The following is a 24,071-nucleotide window of genomic DNA, read 5'->3' on the forward strand; positions in this document are numbered from 1 at the left end:
ATCAGGTCACTAGCGGACGATATACTGCCCATTTTACCTGGATGATGGTACCTGGCAGTTTTTCTTATATGCGATCACCAAAATTTACCATTTTTAACAAGGCACACCGAAGCAAAATCAACTTATAAATCACAAATATAGACACTAACAGAAAGCTTGATTTGCGTTCTCTTTATGTATTTTGAAGATGTATAGGACTAGAAATGTTTTTGTTTGTGTTTGGTTTTCCATGGAGTGGTCGACACATTGGGCAATATACACACGCTACACCTAGAATTGTTACACTTGAAACTGTTAATATATGAATACCTACGGTAGGTAGACCGTCCAGCTAGGGTGAAGTATTTATAACAGGAGTTGCGTCGTATGTGACGATTAACGTTGTCTCCACACATAGAGCAAGAGTCGGTCGGATATGTATTCTCCCAGCTGACAAGGGAATATCAAGAAAAAAGGTAAGCCCCAAAATATCTCTGATTTTCTTATTTAATAACGGTAATTTATTTATCCAAACCTATTTTCAAACACTTTAAATACCTTGATCGTGGTTTATGTCTTATCTGGACGGCCTCTCATGCTTTTGTTTTCGTGCTACATTATGCCTTCCGGGCATACACTATTTTGAACGCTCATTGTTTTCCGGCGTGAGAAGATTTCCTGCCGGGAAGGAAGGTTGAACTATATCAAGGAGATAAAATACAAGAAGATAGAAATTACAATGCATATTTTACCACCTCCCTCCTCCTGTCTGATTTTTCTGACGGATGATTTGTGAATCTGTATGCTAACACCATAGTGGCATTTGTGTGTTGTACTGAATTACATTTACGTATTATACTTATGTACATGCTCTCTATGGTCTAAAATTGAATGAAAGTTCTGAAAACGGACATCAGGACTATTGTCCGATGATTAGGCATAAAGTAAGAGATCTATAAATTAATGCAGAATGGTAAAAGCTGTGGTCATCAAGTCACAGCTACTCTTGAATATGTGGCAAGAGGCGGCTCATCTAGACGCATCTGATCGATGTGTAGATTCAAGGCTGTTACCTTATGTCACTAATCCGTCAGTAGAATCAAAGTTGTCACTTACCAGAGATCCTACGTAATATAAGCTGAATATGTATTCCCTCTTCCACTATAACAACAGTCACCCTGACTTTTTGTTTGAGTCATACGTTACCAATGGTTGTTTATCAACATTTAAACAACCCTTAACAAATATACTGAATGTATGCATCACAGTTGCGTATTTGAATTTAATATGCGTTTTGACAAGAGGTGTGTGTGTGTGTGTGTGTGTGACTTGGATTTTTAACGTAGCTTTAACAGTCATATCGCTACGATTTCCGCAGTGTGGCAGGTTATATCGATGTGTAGCACTGGGGCAACATGCCACAGACATGTAGCATGATGTCCACCCTGACACATTAAGCAGCAGGGGGGGCGAATCCGACATTTTGTCCAATCGTTATTTTGCTTAATTATTACTTTCTGCACTCAGCGGATCCGGTGTAGTCAGCGCCTGGTAAAAAAAAAACGACGACGGTCCATCCTACACGACGGTGACGTCATTTGGTTTAATACACTTTTCTGCGAGCCGATCCCAGTTTTGTCAGTGTCCGGTAAACACAGCGACGACCGCGTCGATGTCATTGCCCCCCTGCTGCTAAGAAGTTATTTACAATGATCTCACAAATAGAGTAACCACTAACTCCTCCTCTTGTAGATCCATTAGGTTATTTGACTGATCGGTAAGTCTAAAATTAATTCTCGTTAAAAACCGATTATGGGATCGCATATAGACCGGATTAATTGGGCTCTCAACGATTAAGAATCCGGGAGGGGCTGTTGGTGAAAATGAATAAAGGATATACCCCTGTTGAGCTTGATTTGATTGCTTGGTATCTACCTGGTAACTCCCTTCGATAACATCACACACTAGATTGATTGCTATCACCGATGCGATATTTACGTTGTATGGAGCAATATGCCTACCACCATCTCCGTTATCGTGTCTGAGGATAATTGATGGACCGAGAAAATCATTAAGAGACTTTCTTAGTTCTGGTGCGTTGTATCCTGGAAACTTGAAATCGGGTAAATTGGCTTCTGTGATATTATACTCGGTTAGGAATTTTTGTTTATTATCATCGCTGTTATCGGATATTATTTTAACGATTCGTTCATTGATATATTCCATGTCTGATATAAGTTGATTTAACACCTCAACGTGTTTTCGTGCTTTTGTTTTCCGTAGTTGTTCTAGTTGCAATTGGTAATTACGATTAATTTCGGTAAAAAAAACTATCGATATCATCTAAATTAACTGTTAATATGACGATCGATTCAGGGGTTTTGTCATACCGAAAATACCACTGCATGACATTCCTGTTTTGAAATATAAACCAACTGGGTAATAACGCGTTTTTCATAATAGACAATTTATCTTGATAACTGGGATTAATTTCATGATACGATTGCGCATTCGTGTGCAAGTCCGCGGGGATTTCATTAGGTGGATTCTCGGGCCAACCTAGTATGGTTCTTATTGAACTGTTATAAATATCAACCATATACCCCGGTGTGCTTATTTCAATCGTCGACGATAACGTCGGTTCATGAACCGTAATAGCGATTTTTGATTCTTTTCCTGTGATCGATTTTATCCTGCGTTGAAATTCTTTATTGATTTGTTCTACTTGGTATGACCCAGTTGGTATTGTAACCTCATTCCAGTCTGGGGTCCCATCGGGTTTATTTGTCCATGCAAAAACCAGCGAGTTATTAGGTTGTTGTCCGTTAAATGCATCCGCTCGGATATTAGGCCAACTGTGATATACTCGCAATTTTGCCAGCGCTATTTCCTTCACTGGAATCGGAGAAGGGAAGTTTACACTGAATTCTGGCTTCGTTGATGTTATCGATATCATATTTGTTTGTACCGGAGTGGTGTTCTCCGCGATCCGTTGAAGTAATTGCAACCCTTCGGGGTTCAGCGACATTATTATTATTCGCTGTTTCTAGTGTTTAATTTCAACACCGAATATTAACAACCTGCTTATTTTCAGGAGGATGTTTTAAGCCCATTGAAGTGGTTTCAGGAGAGTGTTTTAAGCCCATTGAAGTGGTTTCAGGAGAATGTTTTAAGCCAATTGAAGTGGTTTCAGCCACGTGGTTTCCAGCTTCCAGTTGAAAATCCTCGATTTTTGACATCGCGGAGTCATGCAACTGGACCATCGTGGAGAATTCAGCATCGGATATAAACGAATTATCTATCGCCAACGAGATAAACCCGGATAATTTCGAGTACGCGTCGGATACTATTTGATGTTTTACTGTATACTCGTTGAGTTTTTTCTGAGAACACGATGATATCTTTCTAGTGATTGCGTTGGCGACTCCAGCAATTGTTGTCGCCGCGGAGATAGCGATTGGAACAGCGATCGGGGCCATCATGGTCACCGTGGATAAAATAACACCGGTACCGGCTACTATACCTGACACCGAGTACACGACCGCGTCGATGGTGGTTATTTTTCGACGGTATTTTTTTATTTTTACACGGTATTGTTCGGAAAGCGTTTTCAAATTCGCGGAGAATTCTTTTACGGTATTGAATCGATATTGATGTGACGTCGGTGATACCTCTGATTCAATTACCTTGGTGGTCATTTTTATTTTAAAAGAGCTAGTGTTTTTAATTACTTAGATCCGTTACAAATTCCACATACCATGTAATGTTTGCCTCGGTTAAATGTCTATCGGCGGCATAAATTGTAAACTGTTCAGTTGCGTCCTTGTCTATAATTGTTGATATTGTATTGTTAAACCCGGATGAACTCGACGATAATATATTAAAATGCATAATTGAAACCAGTGTCAATCGATAAATACCCTTAACAGTTGCGGTGATTTTTACTGTATTCTGTGTAGGAGTCCAAACGAATGATCCATGATGAATCGTGTATACTGTGTTGATGGTGTTTTCATGAGGGATTTTTATTTTTGTCACCTCCGGTAGTCTGTCTTTAATCGCTGTAACATCAGTTTTGATTGTTCCTATTTCCTGTGTATGCGCGTCTATACTCCTTTTGTTCGCTGCAATATTAACGCTGAATGCTTTTATGAGCACTTCATGCGCGTTTACAGCAATTTTGTTCTCTTTAACATCATCTTTGATTGTTTCTATTTCCTGTGTATGCGCGTCTACACTCTTTTTGTTCGCTTCAATATCAGTTTTGATTGTTCCTATTTCCTGTGTATGCGCGTCTACACTCTTTTTGTTCGCTTCAACATTAACGCTGAATGCTTTTATGAGCACTTCATGCGCGTTTACACTCTTTTTGATCGTTTCAACATCAGTTTTGATTGTTTCTATTTCCTGTGTATGCGCGTTTATATTATTTTTGTTCGCTGCAACATTAGTTTTGATTGTTCCTATTTCCTGTATATGAACGTATAACCCCGCTTTGATCGTTGCAACATCAGTTTTGATTGTTCCTATTTCCTGTCCATACGCAGTGATATCATTTATAGTTATTGTAATTTCATCCGGTCTGGTATTTTTTTTACCAAAGAATTTATCAATGGTGTTATCAGCCCTGTTAAAATTTTTTCGTAACATGTAAAATTGGCCCGACAGCGTTGTAAACTCCGAAATAGTACTTTTTATCCCTACAAGATTCGGTTCGGTTACCGTCGGGGTTCCAAAAAAACTAGCAGTAGTGAGTTGTATATCGGTGACAGACTTTTGTATCCCCTCGAACTGATTTGCTTGCGCGTTAAATTTATCATACAAATTTTTTAACGAATCCGACATGGTTATATAATTGTCGCCAAGTGTACTTATTTTTCCATTTATCGTCAAGATGGATTCACCTGATTTAAGTCGTCCGTCATCGGTATACAACACGATAGTGTTCTCGGCGGCATCACGCTGTCGTATTAAAACGTCATTCAGCGACACATTACTGGATTTCAGTTTACCCTGGCGGTCTTGAAATACAACTATTTCGCCAGGGTCAACACTGGTTAAATTTAACGTATCAGCGATTTCATCCTCGATTAGTTTTTTTATGTCATCGGTGGCGAGCGTTTCCGTGGATTTTTTCAGCGCCGAAACCGGTCGTCCCCAGATATCAATCATTATTATTGTAAAAAAAAAACAGTGTTTTTAATTAACCCGCCGGGCCTCTACGACCCCACTAGTGTATTCGTTTACAACCACATGAGGTGGTTTCCGCGATGATGAAATCTCCGCGAGTACGTTCAATACCTCACGGCCGCATATCGGTGGGTCACTTAATTGTTGTGTTGGCAGCGTGGAATAAAAAACCGGGGCTGAACACGCCCGGATATACCGCATGAACTCGTTTGGCGGGGCTAACCCGTATGAATCAAAATAGACGATCGCACGCGGATCAATTGCGTATGCAACCCAATGAGTCACCGCTCCGGAGGATTTATCGAGGTTAATTATACCGGTTTCAATATTCCTTGGTTTTGTCGGTAATTGATCCCTCATAAAAACACCTCTGAAGTTTTTTATCGCTAACGCGTTTGCGGCATCTATTAAATCAAAATTAGACATAGGAGTTAATAAACGGTTCCCGGTAGTCTTAGACCCTTCCCCGAGTACCATGAATACGGGGTTCCCGGTAGTCTTAGACCCTTTCCGGCTACTGGTCGTTTTTTTTTATAGCCTTTCCCGGTTGCCTTCTTCAATGCCATTCCCGCCGCGGTACCAACGGCCCCCAACGCCGCCGCCTTCGCCACTGCTGGGGCCGCCGCGGCAATCAACGCTGAAATCGCAGCTAACAGCGGAAATATCCCACCGGTCTTTTCCATGTTTTTAATCGCTGCGGCCGAAAAATCTATTTGAACACCCTTTTTATTCTTCATCGCATCATTGAAATGTTTTATTTGACGCGCCGTCAACGATATCTTATGATTACCGCCTGCCATCTGTGACGGCTTCAGCGTTATTGTGGTTCCGCATTGTTTAGCCGACTTTGATCGTAATTTCTTGACTTGACCATCGGTCAACTCTACATCGACAACATTATACGACATTTTTATTGTAAACGCGTTTATGTTTTCAATTACATGTTTTCCACTGGCGCATCAACGATTCTCATTCGTCCACCAACGCCTTCCAACAGCATTGATTTATCGCTGAGAATGACAGCAACCGCTCTATAATCGGCAATAACGCCGCGAGTTACATTAGCTCGGAAGTGTATATCAACGACGGATTGTCTTGTTAAATCAAGATGTTCCAGCGAAAAGTAATAGATCGGATATAGTTCTTTGAAATCATGTTGTGATATTTGCAAACCAGTGTCGACGTTTTGATCACGACTCATATACGACAGCAACCGATGGTACACGCGTGCAATATGGTTTTGACCGTAATTAAGTTGTATATCCTCAGATGGTTCCTGCTGTCCGTTTAATCTCAGCGAGACGTCAGTAACGCCTAATCGATCAAATATCATATGGCTGCATAGTTTATTATCAACTCTCGTCATATCCTGCAACGCAACAAATATATGACGCGGAGCCGAAATGCCTTGTTGTGATGCCAGGTTCCATGTGAATATACCATTGATATTTGATTGCTTAGTATCTGTTGTTGTTGTTAGCCAACTTAGTAATGATTTTCCTCCCTGCTCCATAAAGGATAGCAATCGTGCCTCTGTGGTAATGGATGGAGTCATTACTGGCATCCACAATAATATTTTAGTTAAAACGACTTTACCAGAGTCATTATTTGGATTCGCAAGATCCGCTGGAATTCTCCAAATTGCATTTCTATCATCACCTTTTCGCACAAGCACCACGGTATGCTTTGCTCCGTAGATAACTTTTCGCACGTTCCTACAAAATCCAAATATATGATGCAGTGGAATCGCGCATGAGAAAGATCTACGCGGCCCTGTTAACATTGATATGCGTGTTGCAGCTCCGATGTTAATATTAGGATCGCTGTTTATAATCATATTCTCAACATCAGCGTTAGCGCTATCAGCATTATTTCTTGGTCGTCTTACCACAAATTGCGAGTTTCCAGCAGTGTTTCTAGTATCCTTTGCAAACATCATAGATGGACCCGCTGATCTTGTATAATCGTCGGAATATCTTGCTAACCCGATTATTGTTGTAGCCACATCAACATCGCGTTCTATAGACTCGATCTCTCTTCCATCAATGAGATATTTTGCGCTCTCAAATAGCGCCATTACGCCGTTACTGACTAAGCCAACTTTGGTACCATCTGGATACGGTGCTGGTACAGCAGGAGTATCGGCCTCTGTTACAAGTTCTCCTTCGATTTCAATAAACGCTTCACACGGCAAAAAATATTTACTGGTATCATGGACTTGAAGTTCAATTCGCGATCGTATGTTGGGTTGTACTGCATGATAGGAATAAAATTGATAATTACGGACAGAATCATCCTTGTGCACTGGTGCGTCCATATCAAACGCCGGGTCAGCTGTTCGTTTAAACATTTTATTTAATAATACGCTGATGCATCTAAATCATCGTCGTCGTTTTAAATTCTTCGAATTTTGTCGTGGTTTTAAACCACTTCCCGCTATTATGTTTGCGATGTCATCTTGATTATTGTTTACCAACGACGCTAGTTTTTCTTCCACGGCGTTATTTATTACTTTACTGACATTTGCAGGCATCACTGTTGTTGATGGCATCACCGGTGGTTTCTGTTTTCTTTTTCGTGAAAATCCTTTGGATTTTACCAACGACATTAGTTTCTCCTTTGCTGCAGAAAACGCCTTTCCGGCAACATCTCCAATAGCGCTGATTCCCTTATCACGAATAACATCAATGACCTTCATTCCTAATTGTTTGGCTAACGGCGTCACTTTTGGAGCCATTCTTGTAAATAACCCCGCAATGGTGCTACCGAGACCGTCTCCGTACCACGCGCGGTATACGGGCAATCGTGAGTTTACCACGTAGACGCTGACTGGTTTATCATGGTTGTAGTGTATAATCATCTTTATTATAAAAAACACCAGTGTTTTCCAATTAGTGATTGATCACCAGTGATTGGTCAATCGCTGTAATGACCGTGGTCCACGAGTTCGTCTATGAGCGTTCGATATACATTAATGTCCATGATACCACCGGCAAATAACCGCCTGCAAATATCAGCGGCCTCATTGATTATTTCCGGAGAGTTATTTCCGGCTCGTTTTCCTCCGATTAGTATTTCTAGCCGTGATATATCACTGAGAACACTACCAGGACAAGTAACGTCTTTACCAACAGAGTATCCTTTTCCGTGTTTTGGTCTTTCACTTTTTACTTTATTGTGGAATATTATATAATTATTATCACGCGGTGGTAATTCATTTTTATATTTACTTGCCAAATACACTATTCTTGTCCAGTCCTTTAACGACCTTATATTTTTCTCGTAGCCGCTATTGATATGCTCATCTCGTGTGTCCTTAGCAAAATTTGTAACAGTAAAATTAACTAATTCTTCGTAGCCGAGATTTCTAATTTTATCTACTGTGCTCTTTTTAAGCACATTACGGGGTATATTCCCCTCTTTCTCTATTTCTTCCGGTATTTCTTCCGGTATTTCTTCTTCTGGTTCTCTTGCGGTGGCGCCTAGTTCTTCTTCATCGGCTATTGTAACATAAGGTTCTTGTGGGTCCGTTATAGCGAGTGGTGGTGGCCTCCGTGTTGTAGCAACCGCTATTTTCGCAGGGAGTGTTTCCAGAGACTCTTTTGCTTGCTCGGTCTGAGCCGCTATCTTTTCAAGCGCACCGAGGACGGGCACAGTTGCCGCCGTAACATCTTTGGTCGCTTTAGTTACCGGAGCAAAGAGCTGTTCGCTTCCAACAGCAAAATCAGTTTGTAGTTGTTGGCGCGTTTGAAGTTGTTTTCGGACCCTGTCTCGTAACGGTATGAACTTTTTAAGCGCTACTAGCCGCTCTCTGGCTAGCCGAGTAGTAAGTGATTCGCCTACCATTATTGCAATTGCTCCGTAGTTTCTAATTTCCCGCCGAGTGTGGCGGGGGGGGATATGTCCCAGGGGCTCCAGGGAGTTTTCGTCTATAATCCTTCTAATGTTTTTAATTTTATTAGAGATTTCTCGACGTCGTTCAAAAGCCTGTCCGAGTTTTTTTCGTACTGTCTCAACGGCAGTAAATAGTCCAATAAATGCATTTACGTCATTGCCATACAAGTTTTCATTTATCGTATATTGTAATCGCTTTATAAAAGAATACTCACGTGGCAGGGTATATCGACCTTTCTTTGATTGCTCGTTAATAATTTCATAATCGGACAATATTTTTTGGTTATCAAGCTTATCAGATAATTCAATTCCTTGATTTTTTAATTTTAAAATCTCGGTTAATATATTATTGACGTCTTCGATATTCATATTCTTATAAAACATCTTATTTCTAAATAAAAAAAAAATTATTTTACAAAATGAACCCCGCGTATCAATCCCGAGGTGTGTTAACATTCGATGAAACATAAAACAGAATATTACAGTTGTTTGTAAAGACAATTTATTCCATCAGTTTTCTTCCGGAAGAAACAATTTATTAATTGTAATAGACTGTAGCGTTCACACTGTCGGTAACTTTGTCACTCGGTGATATACCATCACGAGTTATTCCCCTTTGATGTTACATATGAAAATCGAATTCTGCGCCCGGTCTTTTTTGAGATCGCTGAATTTTGTATTCCTTCTGCAACAAATTGTACTGCGGGCACACAAATATCAAAATATCTACTGGCTTCATTCATCGACTGAAAAGTTTTTTCTTCGTGCGTTATTGTATCAAATGACTTTACGGGTTTTGCTTTTTTTGAGTATTTACCGGTTCCGCCTTTTTTGGTATTCTGACTTTGCGAGATAGCTTGCAAGTTTATAAGAGAATTATCAGTCTTATTATTATTAATATGATCAATCACAACCCCATTCTCGATTAATCCGTTGAATACTTCAAATACAATCCTGTGAACATAATAGCTTTTTCCTCCCGCAGTAAACATCAAATACCCGCGATTATTTACGGTACCAACCGGCTTCTTCAGTCTACAATTTCTAACAACGCCGTCGCGAGATGCCTCGTAATTAACGAGCACGGGATGCGGCTGAAATTCTTGGTTCATTTGTATAATAATACTACTTGTCTAATTCATTATTTGGTTTAATTATAAACCTTGCAATGTAGTCCTGAGGAGTTTTGATGACTGAGTCAGCGATGGGGTCAATGACGGCATTTTTTATTCGTTTATCATAATAACGTTTTAACTCCCTGTATCGCTTTCCGCCACAATTGATACATAATTGCGATTTTCCTCTTACACCAACGTGGCAAACCAAGCACGGTAGGGGGCCAAGAGAACCATTACGAACGCTTTGTAAATGATACCCGCAGAATTCACCTCTACATGATTTATTGCACGGGGTTATCGACCCAATCATCAACCATTTGCAGTGATTCATTATACTATATTCTTTCATTTAAATACTTGTTTTAATTATTTGGAGGAGTTCGAGAGATTAGCAGCAATTAAGCCCTGGAAAAATATTAAGTTCAATCTCGATAGAGCCCTCAAGGACGCACCAAAAGCGTTAATAAACGATAGAACCCTGTTGAATAAAATACGCGACTGTATCAATGAATTCAAGCGCGATGGTGCATCTCATAGTTGGTCAACATTTCGAATTGATGGTGTTGTTGATGCTACCATGAACGACAACCGCGCAGCAACGATAATATCACAACTTGGCTCCAGCAAGTATTTCTTCAGAGTAAAATTTATTGTCCGGGTGGAATCAGGTAATTGGATCATACGTGATAAATTTGAACCGGTTCTCAGCGACAAGAAAACAGTCATTGTTAGCCGCGACTCCAAGCCAGGGCTGTTAACCGGAGTTGACAGACCATACTATGAACGAGCGTATCCTGAAACAGCAGTTGTCTATGGAATATACCCGTTAAATAAGAAACCTGATATCGGAAAACTAGCGCCGATGAAACAGTCAACGGGGATAAATTGTGTAGCAGAACGAGTAATAGAGCATTTTACAAATGCGTGTCGAGGAAATAAACTGACCGATTTACGACGTAGCAAAATAAACCAATGGGAGAAGACAGTGCGCGAGCGAGGAGCAACCATCAGCGACATAGCGAAATTAGAAACGTCGCTGAGATTTCCAATAACCGTTACAACGATAACCGGTGAAGTATTATATGAATCAAAGTATAAATCAAATGGAGCCCCAATCAAAATTATTGATCATAACGAACACGCGTGGACGCCCGCGGTCACAATATTTCCACGGGATAGAACAGTAAAGTATATCCCCGGGGAATTCCTGGGAGAGGATGGTTTTCTCGCGGAGAGGAAACTATTTGATGCTATTGCTTGCTTGTGTAAAAATGACCCTGTATCAGTGTGGTTACTTCGCAGCGCTGAAAACGATGTGGATACCTTTGATCAGTTTGTAAGACCAAACGGTGAATTATATCGCACTGAAGCGTTTCACAACAAGATGAAAAAAACCGCCATGGAATTTGAAGAGCATGATGAACAACTGCTAACAAATTGTTTTACGATTCCATCGGTTGCGGCTCATGTTGCAGCAAGGAAAAATGCGTGGAGACCAACGCGCAAGGAATTTCTACCGGATGTACAATTCAGTTGTTTGGAATATTATCACGGTGGACTATGGAACACTGAATACAACCGCGACGCTATGATCTCGGTTGATATGGTTGCCTGTTATCCAGCGAGTTTTCTCGGGTATGGATCCGCCGCTGTGTACTTCAAACGATTTGGACACCCCAGACATGAAATGACTCGTGTTGCTATTAATGGACCACTGCCTGGTTTTGATTTAACCGGATTCGCTCGCATAGTATCATTTGAATTCGCGGCAGGACTTCATCGCTGTTGTTATATTTGGATCGGTAGACACATGGCTGAAAAGAGATGGCTGCCAATAGCGCTGCTACGGTATATGATTGATTGTGAAATGCTAGTTTCGTTGATTGTCAGTGACGCGATTATATCATACCGGGCGCAGACTGAAGTCTGGTTACCAGAACCGGAGCGTCTAGATAGCATAATTGACGAATCCAGAAAACACATTGATGCCGACGAGGAATATATCATCGAATGGTCCAAAAAGATATTCAACCAACGAAACTGCGAGGCAGAAGATCTCGGTAGAAGAATAATCGGTAAGTTCACACAAGGTGGAAAAAACTGCGACTACAAACGATATTGCTCACGGCTGATTATAGATGACGCAGAATATGATTTCGTAATCAAGGACGCAGTGGCAAAAAATAGATACGTGAACTGCAAAACAGCTTTCTTGTCCAATGGAACAAGGTTGGGTACAGTTGTTACCTACAACGATGGAGACAGCCCGGCATATCCACATTTGAGGGCGTCTATGCTGGGTTACGCCGCTATCAATTTATTCTCGATGATAAATAGATTTCCCGACACCGCGGTTAGAGTAGCCGTTGATTCATTTTACATAGACGCGAAGTATAAGGGAAACATAGCCGAGTTTACTAGTCCGGACGAGAGTTGGGGCACATGGAGAATTAAAAAAGAAATACGACGCGATTATTCCCCGTCAGCAAATGTCACCGTTGAAAATAATTACTTACGCGGTGATAATCTATCAGAATGGTCTAATGCACCACCGTGTTCTGATCCAATTTGTAGACACAAAACAGTTTATTTAAGCGGCTGTGGCGGGTCAGGAAAGACGACTCGGGCAATTGAATTATTTCGAACGCGGGCAAGTATAATCGTGCTTACACCTACCCATAGACTAGCGCGAGAGATAAAACAACGAAATGTTGACGCCGTTACTTATCACAGCTTTTTTCGATACAGCGGTGGTGAGTGGACTCCTGATCGAATGGGTGAAAAATTTATTCCTGAGGTTATCATCTGGGACGAAATATGTACTGTTTCGTTAGATGTTTTACAAATGTTTCTTGATTGGTTGCTGCTCGCGAATACAGCGGTAATCATGTGTGGGGATCATGGCCAACCACCACCATTTGTCGGCGAGGGTCCACATGATTGGTTAAAGGGTTTTGTGGACTATTATGAAGAAACCGATACTGATTACCGAGCACTTGACGAACAACTGCGCGAGGTTAAAAAATTAATCAGATTACAGCCGGATAGAGTTCAATGTGAAATAATCCGCGAGGTGATTCCGGAAACGCCGTTAAATGAATTCTGGGAAACATGGAGACCAAACGATTTGATTGTAGCGAGTAGAAAGATAGTCAGAGACACACTTCAGCGGAAGTTGTTTGCGTTGCATAAGGAAAAGTTTCCAACGCGTCCAGTGCCGTTATGTTATAGACCCGCGGACACACGGCGGCAGAACATTGAAGTTGAAATCCCGGGCCCGACAGCGTCAGGGACAAAAAAACAAATTCTTGTGCTGAATGATATTGTGCTCGTTGATATCAGCGTCGTCGAGGACGCGCTACGTGCTGATAAATCCCCGTGGACGCTAGGATACGCAACGACAATACATTCCTCGCAAGGATTGACTATCACGGATACAATTGTTTGGATAGTTGATAATCGCATCGAATGGTCAAATCTAGTCTATCTTGCAGTGTCCAGAGTACGGAGAATGAATCAGCTTCGAAGAATTGTTATTGACGAAGCCAGTGACAACGATGACATTATTGATGCAAGCGTCATTGATAGAAAACTCTCGGGTTACCGCCAACAGGATAAAAAAAAACAGCGGCGTTTTGATATTGATGCCGAATTAATAATTGCGTTACGACAACAACAGAATAATCACTGCGCGAGTTGCAATTGTGTAATGCGCTGGCGTTATTCGGATAAAGACGCTCGCCAATTTACCGTGGACAGGATCGATAACAGTCTCGGTCATGTCAAAAACAATGTAAGGTTAACTTGTCTTGAGTGCAATAGACGCAACGGCGCTAGTTAAGACCACGCGGGGGCAATTGAGTATCGTCAGGTATCACTTGTAGTTGCTCGCGAGTAAATCCGCGCTGAGGAGCAGTTGAATCCAGTCTATAGATCGGTGGTCTACCAGTTGATCGTGTTATCGTTGATATGTTATGCGTGGTAACACTCCAAATAGGATCAGTAGCTCTTTTGTTACCGCCTTCAAGCTCTCCTGGTTCATACAGATATCTAACAGTGACATCGCCGAGAATCGGCTTGGAAACGCTATTTAATTTTGATCTTCCGGGTATATACTTTTTTTTAATCGCGTCGCTGGGCTTCATGTTGATTGCTCGGGTAATCTCGTTATTTAACGCTGCAATTACGCCTGGTAACCTTTTGACCCATTCACGAGATCGTTTTTCTTGGATGAATTCCTTCGCATATTGATACCCAAATAACCGTTCAGCAAGAGTCCGATTGAATCGTTCAACAATTGCCTGATCACGATGTAGCGCAGTATGACCTCGTCGTATCGCGAAGCTATGATGTTTCAGCGTTGATAAAACAGCACCGCGAAATTCACTACCAGGATCAACTTGTAATAGATTTGGCCAGCGCAGAGGACCCCTTCGGTAAATTCGCTCAAACGCATCGGCTACTTCAGTTGCTGACTTTGTTTTTAACGGCTCCGCTTGTTTGTATCGACTCGCAACATCAACTACGGTTAGCGCGTATTTGTAACCGTTGTCATGCGGCAGAAATAGTATATCAGCTTGATGAACTTCATTGGGTACGGTAACATCAAAGCGCGAAAAGTTGATTTGTTTAGGCGGTGGTAGATAAATTTGCCATATAGCCTGTTTGGATAACCAATTAGCCGCAGTGGCCTTTGTTACCTTTGCAGTGCTTGAGAGTTTACCAATTGCGGCCTTTCCTTTCCAGTATCCTCTCGGAGAATAATAGATGGATTCCATGTTGTTATTATAAATGCTAGCGTTTTCAATTACCAGCGCGAGAAGCTCCGCTTCCAATCATTAATTTACCTTTCATAGCCGATTTTACCAACCATGAAGCCAATTTTTCTTTGAATGATTTATCAGGAGTAGCATTTAACGCGTGAATTAATTTTACATCCGCGATATGACGCTGTTGCAGATCGCTACTTTTGTAGTAAGCAACATCATGAGCATGACACGCCTTATCGATAGCGTTTATTGGATACTCACCGGGTTTGGGCTGATTTTGATCATCGAGTCTGATATCTAATCGTGTTCCGGGGCCACAGTAGCTATATCCTGGGAGGTGCTTTTCTCCTGGATACTTTGCCCACGGTGTTCCGGGGAGTTTTGATAACTTGGCTGCAATATCACCTCCTCGCTTTTTTTTAAAGCATCCCCGGGTCTAATAGAAATAAATCTAAATTTTTTTGTACCGCATTGTACACACTTACCAGTAAGCGCCGATCTGTTATTTCTTGTTGTAACGGTTGTCATATCATTTGTGCCAGTACGCACTCTACACTTCACACAATATAGATCCATAATTTATGTATAGAGATATGAATATAATTGATTTTTCGGCGACTAAAACGAGAGAACCAGTTAAGCATGTTGCAGCGTTACCAAACTCGATCCGGATGATTATCATCGGACCATCTGGATCCGGCAAGACGCAATTGTTACTCAATTTAATAATGAGATGGATGAAGTGGGATAAGTTGTATTTAATCGCCCCTAGCGTGGATGATCAACGATGCTACGAGGTGTTGAAAGATTTTAACGAGAATGCATCAGCGATCGCTGAAAAAAATGTTATTGAGTTTATTACAGATATCAATGATGCACCAGGTATTGATGATATTGATGGCGACGTTAACAATCTAGTCGTGTACGATGATGTTATGTTAGACAATCAAAAAAACCCAGCTAGGATATTTTCCAGAGGCAGGCATAAAAACACCGACGTGATATATGTCACTCAACGATACACTCAGATTCCAAAAGTAATCAGAGACAACTGTAATATTCTTGCTGTATTCAACGGCGTTGATACACACACGCTACGAAATATTTGGCAGACATGGTGCGGCGGTGACATGGACTTTAATGGTTTTCGAAACTTTTTTAGTCATGCTCAGTCGACCCCACATGGATTTGTAACGATAAATTTACATGATCCTCGGACACGATATCGTATCGGACTTGACCAAATATTCGGTTAGTTGTAAATAATTTTCATTGTAAATAACTTCTTAGCGGGGGGGGGGGGGCGATGACATCGACGCGGTCGTCGCTGTGTTTACCGGACGCTGACGACGCTGGGATCGGCTCGCAGAAAAGTGTATTAAACCAAATGACGTCACCGTCGTGTAGGATGGACCGTCGTCGTTTTTTTTTACCAGGCGCTGACTACACCGGATCCGCTGAGTGCAGAAAGTAATAATTAAGCAAAATAACGATTGGACAAAATGTCGGATTCGCCCCCCCCCCCCTGCTGCTCATTATCCTGACACCAGGTCGACCAGTCCTAACACTAACCTTTTAATGCTGAGCGCCTAGCGAAGCAGCTGTAAGTACCATTTTTTTACAAGTCTTTGGTATGACTCGGCCGACCTCCCGTATCCGAGGTTCTAACCACTCTGCCACCGGAGCGGTTGACAGGAAGAAATTCATCGTGCATTTCATAGTACTAAATTACTTTCCATGGCGAAAAATAATTTAATTTGTCAAGATTTCCTAAATTACTGAGCTTTTATTATTGCCCTAAGGTAGATCATTTAAATATTGTGTTTTAAATTTAATTATCTTACCTTCGGGCATTTTAATCCTTCTTTTCAAGTATATTATATTTTAAAATAATTTGACGTGGTCCGATCTTAAATAAGGTCTTTTATGTACGATCTGTTATCCTACTCGTGTATTGTTTAAATTTGTTTAATATGTACTGTCGGTGATGTGGTGATCAGCTGTGTGCTTTCACTAGAATTATGGTGTTTTGTTTTCTGAAATGTAAGAATAAAGTATACACAAAACCATACTCTCTTCCCGTCGCAATAGAAAATGGAAGTTCTTATAATATGACAATGATTGATGATTAGTAAGTGTAGTCAAAAGTAACTGTCACTATCTGATATTTTATCAGCTGGAGTAGTAGTCTTGATCAGGGCGAGTATAAGTATCCCTTCTTAACTTCGAAAATTTCGCCGACCCCCTCCCACTACATGTTACTCGTTGTGCTTTTAGGCTCTGTTAATTGAGGAGATATATAATGACAAAAATCTGTCATGAACCCAGTAACCGTTGTAAATTAATTCGCATTTTATTCATCACAACAACAAATGGTATGTTATACGTACATTGATAAATGGTAATATATGTGAGATGTGTATATTTAGTCAGTCAACGTGGAGCCCTTGGAATAATCCCGGGATCCGCCACCCACAGGTTGGGAACTAATGGACTAGATTATTTTCATGATCATACAATGTGATTAAAATCAGAACTCCACTGTCCTACGTGAAGATTTACATGATCATAGTACCTGCGACTATGTTGACTGAATAACATCAGTCTGCGTGTGTGAATGAGAGCGCGCGTGTGTGTGTGATATTTGTTAACTTGTACACGATATTTAGTCTTACGTGAAGATTTGACGACGACCACTTATGGGTAATGTTCTAACGACCTTAGAATTAAGCCAATGGAACTTCCGTCTGATGGATTTTGCTACAAAAGGTTTGTGACTGTAATGGTGAAAATAAAGGTTAATTCGCCGGATTGGATTCATGCGATGGTCGTCCAAGAGTTATGCGTTGTTACGTTACTGTCTTTTGAATAGATGTGTGTAGTTTTTCAGTCTTCTTGCGATTTTGAAGCGATAAAAGACGTTTGAGAAAAGTCGAATTAAGCGGATGGCTGGGGTTACGTTTGCACTCCTTGTGTCCATTAATAGTACCGATAAGGTGGTTTCGTGTTGTCAGAAATTTCTTTATTGATAAAATGTCAGACTCCTGTGTCTGTAAATCGTACATGTCATGGGCTCTTCGTTTTATGTTATAAAATGCTTAGATACTAAATGATTATGACTAATAAATGGTCTCCGGATAATTTCTCACTCGCAATATCTATCGATTTTGTTTTGATTAAAAAAAAAAAAAACAGTTTACATGATACAATAGTTCGGGTTAATATGTAGTACAGCTGACATTTTGATATAGCATTCAATGGCAAAGTTTTAAGTCAACTGTGAACGTCTGTTTTCCTTTTGATAAAGACGAAAATCAGATGAAAATCATATTGCTTGTATGTCTCCTTAATAGTAACCTTGATTTCAAATTTCGTTTAAATCCATGGAGACAACCAAAGTTTTCGAACGGAAACGAAATGCATGGAGAAACGGCAAAGTTATAAGGAATTCAAGGGCCTTTTGAAGGATACAGGTAATATGTATATTTTCTGTTCCAATAATTTCGGCAAAGCTAGTTAGTAATGGTAATTTGTTTTTAGATATGTAAGTAATAGTATATACAAACTTTGTGATATGAACGGTAATGATAAAATAGACTTAAACACAAAGTCGGCATACTCACACAGACACAGAAAATGTTCAGTTTATTTCAATTCTTGTACAAATCATAGATGCAGATGGATTTTAATCTACTATTACAATGTATGCTGATATTACTGCTACTTCTTTTTAACTATTAATAAAAACAAACTCATTTGCTTGGAATTCAATATGTCACCTCTTGTAGCCTTCTTCATTCTTTATAGTGTTTGTCTTTTTCTAATTAGAAAACGCTTGCCAACGGGATTCCGATTCCTACACGTATTATAAACTTCTTTGTGCTGTAACAGTAATAACCATAAAAACCAATTCGTTTTGTTTTTCAGTTTCCCCTGTGTTTTTATATATTTTATTTTGAGAGTGAATTTTTTTTTCTTCTGTCGTCTTCTGAGAATAAAGTGTTCAATCTGATCCTTTTGGTAAAGCTGGACTACCTAGATTTCAGCAAAATGGACGTTCTCGGATAACAATATAAACATAATGTTTCTGTTATCCCTCCATAATGAAACAGGAAAATGGATGAGAGCTTTTATGATATTTGTTTACCTAACCGTACGTTTTGGTGTTAGTTTATCTTTGCGTAATATTCCATCAATTTTCGTAATGCATCTTAAGCGATCAAGAGATATAGTCGTTTTAATAGCATTAACTATTTGTTTAGCTTTCAATTTTGATCTAATTAACTATGATTCTTTCGCTTTGTTGGTTCTGCGGCTGCGAAATTTAGTATGAAATTAAAAGAGTAACTTATAATTTTTGGTATTGCGTCCCTTTAATAATGACAAAGTTTGTCGTTAGGGATCTGTCCTTTCTTTCCAAGTTAGTTTCGTTGCACTGCTGTTTTTCCCATTCTTTTTTGGTATTTTCTACGTTTTAAAAATGTCTAGGTCTGGGAATAAAAAAGTTGCAAAGAGTGATAGAACGCTGTACCAGATTCAATAATAATAATAATAATAATAATAATAATAATAATAATAATGATGTTGATATTAATACTATTAATAATAGTATAAATAATAATATAAATAATAATGATGTTGATATTAATAATAATAATAATAATAATAATAATATAAATAATAATGATGTTGATAATAATAATAATAATATAAATAATAATGATGTTGATATTAATAATAATAATAATAAGAGTAATATAAATAAAAATATAAATAATAATGATGTTGATATTAATAATATTAATATTAGTATAAATAATAATATAAATAATAATGATGTTGACAATAATAATAATAATAATGATGTTGATAATAATAATATAAATAATAATGATGTTGATATTAATAATAATATAAATAATGACATAAATAATAATGATGTTGATAATAGTAATAATAATAATAGTAGTAGTACAAATAATAATAATCGTAAAAATCAAAATAACGATAAGAAATTTGTAATTTTAATTTGTTGCTGTATCGTTCTCTTTTTATTATTGTTTCTTTCCTGAGCATGTTTATTGGGCTCCTGTTATCTTCAGATAAACTTTTTGTTACGGGATTGCGATGATATTAAGAAACATAGTTCATTATTGTAGTTGTACTACTACTAAAACTACTACTGATGAAAAGTGCTATGATCATGAATTTGTTTCATTTGGAATATAGGTTTGTCTTCATGCTGTTGTTGGGGATTTGGAAACATTTGACTGGTTAGTTTATGGTAGTAATTTGTCCATCTTCTCATCAAAGGTTTGCTTATAGGATTCCTATATTTGAAGAATCTTGTATCAAAATGTGGCTATTATGAGAAAAACGAATTTATTTTGTGTCTAATTTGCCTTGATCATTGTGCAATATTTTTATGTAGTTTCCTTCGGTTCTGTTGTCTTTTGCGTTAGCAATATTTTTTTCTCTTATGGCTTTTTGAAAATTAAATCATTAATCTGATCTCTGTGGTAAAGCTGTTCAACCGAGATAACAATAAAATGGCTGTTCTCGGATAGCGATATAAACCTAATGTTCATATGTCATCCCACTCCAATTAAACATTAAAATTAATATGAGCGTTTGTGGTCTTTATTTTCCTTATCGTATTTTGTGCTATTATATTTTCTTTGCTTAATATTCTATCGTTTTCCATAATACGTTTTAAGCGTTCGAGAAACTGAGTCATTTTGAAAGCATACAAATTTGTCAATCTTTGATTCAATCAACTATGCTTCTTGTCTGTTGTTAATTTTGCGGTATCGAAATCAATCATGAAAGGAAACAAGTAACTTTTTATTGAGGGTATTGCGCCCTTTTAACAATCACAGAAAGTTGTTACGTAAGAAATGTGTCCTATCATTGTAAGTTAGGTTCGAGACTGTGCTGGTTTTGTTATTGTCTAGGTATTTTCTATGTTTTCAAAATTGTGTTTGTTATGGGAGTTACGATTTTAAAGGGTGATAGATCTCTGTACCAGATTCAATAATAATAATAATAATAATAATAATAACAGCAGTAATAATAATAATAATAATAATAATAATAACAGCAGTAATAATAATAATAATAATAGCAGTAATAATAATAATATAATGATGATGATAATAATAACAATAATAAGATTAAAATAATCATAATATTAATAATAATAATAACAATATAAATTGTAACCATAATAATTATAATGAGAAAAACGAATTTCAATTTATTATTGTTGTTGTGTTGCTGTATTTTATTTATGTTTCTTTTCTGTGTATATTTATTTGGTTTTTTATTTGTTCATAACGCCTTTGTTGTGGAATTGCGATTATTTTAAGAAATATAAATCGGCTAACAATTATACCATTACTGCAACTGCCTCAGATAATTATTATAATGCTCAGGAATTGTTCTTCTTTGGAATTCACGTTTGTCGTTTTGTTGTTGTTGGTGATTTGGGAGCATTTGTCTGGTTATGTTATTAGAGTCATTTTTCCAATATCTCAACAAGGTTTTGCTAATACGGATTCTGACTTTTTAAGAATCACGGATCTTTGTGCCACTTGTGACAATAACAATAATCAGGAATTTGTTGCGTATAAAATTTACCTGTATCATTTTGGATATTTCTTTCTCTGGAGATTCTTTCCTCCGGGCATCGTAATGGATTTCGTAAATACGTTTTGGAATATATTTTCTGTTCAAATAATTTCGGCAATGCTAGATTGTCTAGTAATGGTAAGTTTTTGTAGATATATGAGTAATAGTATATACAAACTTTGTGATAGGAACGGTAATGATAAAAATAGAAAACAAGGTTGTAACAGATACAATAATATAGGTACGCTGGCAGGTGTGCGAAAAAAAATATTGACAATCGTGACACTTAAACCGACATTATTTTAAGAAACATAAATCGCTGTTACAGTTGTATTACCTCTATAACTACTACGGATACGAATTATAATGTTCATGAATTTGTTTATTCGGAAATTAGTTTGTCGTTATGTTGTTGTTTGGGATTTGGAGGCATTCGCCTGGTTATTGTATTGGTGTTATTTTTCACTTTTCTCAGCAAAATGTTTGCTTATGGGATTCCACTTTTCACGAATATTGATTGGTTGTGGCACTTGTGACAATAACAATAATAACAATTTGCTTTGTGTCTAATTCACGTTTCTCCTACTGGTGTTTTTTTCCCCATGGTTTCTTTCGGCTGGTATGTTAAAGTTTCTTTTTTTCTATATGCCTCTTAGAATAAATTTCCTAATCGAAGAATTGTGCTAAAAGCGAGATTATTTAATAAGCTGGAGTTTTTTGTAGATATGTGCGTAATTGTGTATTCAAACCTGATTATAAGAACGGCTTAGATATAATTAAAAAATGTATTCATCAAAGACAATAACAGGTTCGCTGGTACGTGTGCGAGAACAAATATAAAAGGATCATTACCTAATTGAAAATCATGACACTTAACCCGACATTATTTTAAGAAACATCAATTTCTATTACAGTTGTACTAATTGTAATATTCTTCAGTTTCTTTATTCGGAAATTACGTTTGTCTTTTTGTTGTTGTTGGGGATTTGGGGGAATTTGCGTTGTTATTGTATTGGGTTTAGTTTATTCAATTTCGGAGCAAATATTTACATATAGGTTTCTCATGTGTTTCGTGAATATTGGATTGTTGTCGCACTTGTGATAATAACAATAATAACGAATTTGGTTTGAGTTTAATTGAAGTTTATTTTTTGTGGGTTTTTTTGTTCCTACTTTTTCTCGGCTGGTATCTTAAAGTTGTATTTTCTACATGCTGCATAGAATAATTTTCCTAATCTAAATATTGTGCTAAAGCGCAATTATCTAGTACACGTGGAATGTTTGGAGATATCTACGTAGTTGTATGTGCAAACACGATTATAAGAACGGCTTAGATAAAAATAGAAAATGTATTCATAAAAGACAATAACATTGATTCTATGGCAGGTGTGCGAGAACAAATATAAAAGGGTTATTACCAAATATAGAAGAGTTGTTACCTAATTGGCAATCGTGACACTTAACCTGATACAATGTCGGCGTACTCACACAGACACAGAAAATGTTCTGTTTGTTTCAATCTTTCAATTTTGTGTTTATTAACTATGACTCTTTCGCTGTTGTTGGTTTTTGCGGCTGCGAAATTTAGTATGAAATTTAAAAAAAGTAACTTGTAAGTTTTTGGTATTGCGTCCCTTTAAGAATGACATACTGTGTGCGTGTGTGTGTGTTTGTGTGATTTGGATTTTTAACGTAGCTTTAACAAGTTTTCAGTCATATCGCTACGATGTCTGCAGTGTGGCAGTTTATAGTAATGTCTAGCATTGGGGCATCATGTCGCAGACATGCAGCATGATGTCCCACTCAGTCACATAATCATGACATCAGGCCGACCAGTCCTAACACTAACCTCTTAATGCTGAGCGTCAAGCGAGGCAGCTGTTACTATGATTTGCGTAAGTCTTTGGTATGACTCGGCCCGGGATCGAACCCACGATCTCCCGCATCCAAGGCGGACGCTCTATCCACTAGGCCATTGGATAAGAATGACATAAAGTTGGTCGTTAGGGATTTGTCCTTTCTTTCCAAGTTAGTTTCGCTGCACTGTTGTTTATCCTATTCTTTTTTGGTATTTTCTACGTTTTAAAAAAATGTCTTGGTCTGGGAATCAAAGTTGCAAAGAGTGACAGAATGCTGTACCAGATTCAATAATAATAATAATAACCGTAAAGATCAAAGTAACCATAAGAATTTTGTAATTTGAATTTGTTGCTGTATCGCTATCTTTTTTATTATCGTTTCTTTCCTGAGCATGTTTATTGGGCTCCTGTTATCTCCAGATAAACGTTTTGTTATGGGATTGCGATGATATTAAGAAACATAGTTCATTATTGCAGTTGTACTACTACTACAACTACTGCTGATATGTTATCCCTCCCCAATTAAACATGAAAATTAATATGAGCATTTGTGGTCTTTATTTTCCTTATCGTATTTTGTGCTATTATATTTTCTTTGCTTAATATTCTATCGCTTTCCGTTAAGCGTTTTA

The 24,071-nt window shown here is 38.2% G+C and overlaps 1 protein-coding gene across 1 annotated transcript in view; it reads left to right on the forward strand.

Moving 5' to 3' along the window:
- Nucleotides 1–333: 333 nt before the first annotated feature.
- Nucleotides 334–24,071, forward strand: part of LOC149803824 (N-acetyllactosaminide beta-1,6-N-acetylglucosaminyl-transferase-like) — a 90,001-nt gene continuing 66,263 nt past the window's right edge. Inside the window, exon 1 of the mRNA XM_089953639.1 lies at nucleotides 334–455. The gene's annotated coding sequence lies outside the window, so the exon portion shown is untranslated. The remainder of the gene's footprint in view (nucleotides 456–24,071) is intronic.

This window comes from Sinohyriopsis cumingii, chromosome 3, assembly GCF_028554795.1.
Source record: "Sinohyriopsis cumingii isolate HCF-2022 chromosome 3, ASM2855479v2, whole genome shotgun sequence".
Lineage (NCBI taxonomy): Eukaryota > Metazoa > Mollusca > Bivalvia > Unionida > Unionidae > Sinohyriopsis > Sinohyriopsis cumingii.